The sequence below is a fragment of the Pteropus medius genome, unplaced genomic scaffold (assembly GCF_902729225.1).
Source record: "Pteropus medius unplaced genomic scaffold, Ma_sr-lr_union100, whole genome shotgun sequence".
Taxonomy (NCBI): Eukaryota; Metazoa; Chordata; class Mammalia; order Chiroptera; family Pteropodidae; genus Pteropus; species Pteropus medius.
Window position 1 is genome coordinate 8274296 of NW_024349802.1, and position 1477 is coordinate 8275772.

Genomic DNA, 1477 nt, shown 5'->3' on the forward strand with positions numbered 1-1477 from the left:
GACAAATTTGGGGGGAAATAATTTTTAAAAGAAATTTAAGTATCTAATAAGTGTACACAAAGCATTCAACTCCCCTGGTGATAATGTTAAAGCTATAGTAAAACAGAAAAGATTTTTAAAAAATAATAATCCTAAGAAAAATAGAGTTATAGTCACTGGTGCTGGGAAACAATCTTTCTGGGTCACAGTTTGACAGCACATTTCAAATTTGGGTCTATCTTTTGACCTAGGAATTCCACACAGGAATTTATCCTATGGAATAATCAAAGATTAGAGTATAGCTAATGTCTACTGCACATTTACTATGCTCGAGGCTCTGTTGTGCCAAGCAATGTATCTACTTTACCCCATTTAATCTTCCCAACAGTCCTATGAGGCAGGGACCGTCATGTACTATTGAGCAAAGTATCACCCAACTAGTTGGTAATTAGAAAGTGAAATATTTGCTTCCTGTTAAGTATTGTTTTAATTATATTAAAAAAAAAAACTTGAAACAGCTTAAAATTCTAAGATAGGGAGTTGTTAAATTACATCACAGCTATACAATGGAATTCAGCCATCTCGACATTGAAAATAATGGCATAGAATATTTTTGACATACACAGATGTCTATGATGTATTAAGTGTGAGAAAATAGGTTACAAGGGAGGGTCTACAGTATGATCTCATTTCTGTTTCAAAAATAGGTATCTGTATACTTTCCTGTGTATATACAGATACAATTTTATAAACCTCAATGTGGGTACATCAAAATATTAATAGAATTTATGTCTGGAGGGCGGGATTACGTATGGCATTTATATTCTTTTTGTTTTTTAGTTTTTCTGCATTGAACGTATTTTTACTTGTTTAACGTATAAGATTGCTCCCTATCCTGAAGTCTTTTTAAAAAATAGAACAAAGTTAGTCTACAGCCATGCCACCCTGAACAAGCCTGATCCCGTCTGATCTCAGAAACTAAGCAGGGTCGGGCCTGGTTAGTACTTGGATGGGAGACCACCTAGGAAGACCAGGTGCTGTAGGCATTAAAAATAAATAAGAGATTGTAGGCTGACAAGTTCCTTGCAATCTGTGAGGTCGACCAAGGCGGGTTGCCTCGCCTAAAAAAAAAAAAAAAAAAAAAAAAAAAAAAAATAGAACAAAGTCAGTTCATAGTTGTTAATTTTTATCTCAAGTGAAAAGTAGAAGATACAAGGGCATTGAGCTCAGTGGACAGTAAAACAGGTCCAAGAGAAATAGGTTTCAGTTGGACTTTATATTTTCTTGACTAGCAGTGAGTAAAAATTGAAGTTACACAGCAGAGGTAGATTGTGGAGTTGCATGGCTTTGGAAGAGGTTCTCTGAAGCTGAATTGCACAGTCGTTTACCCAAGTACCTCTGTCTGGAACAAAGGTTCTAAACTTTGGGCTCAACAGGTCTCTGAATCAAATTAAGAGAATCCATGAATTTGGGTGGAAGGCAGCTGCATATTTATTTT

The 1477-nt window shown here is 35.4% G+C and overlaps 1 non-coding gene across 1 annotated transcript; it reads left to right on the forward strand.

The window, feature by feature from the left end:
- Nucleotides 1–906: 906 nt before the first annotated feature.
- Nucleotides 907–1025, forward strand: LOC120581677 (5S ribosomal RNA). The gene has a single exon (XR_005647369.1). It is a non-coding gene; the product is annotated as a 5S ribosomal RNA (ribosomal RNA).
- The last annotated feature ends 452 nt before the right edge of the window (nucleotides 1026–1477 follow it).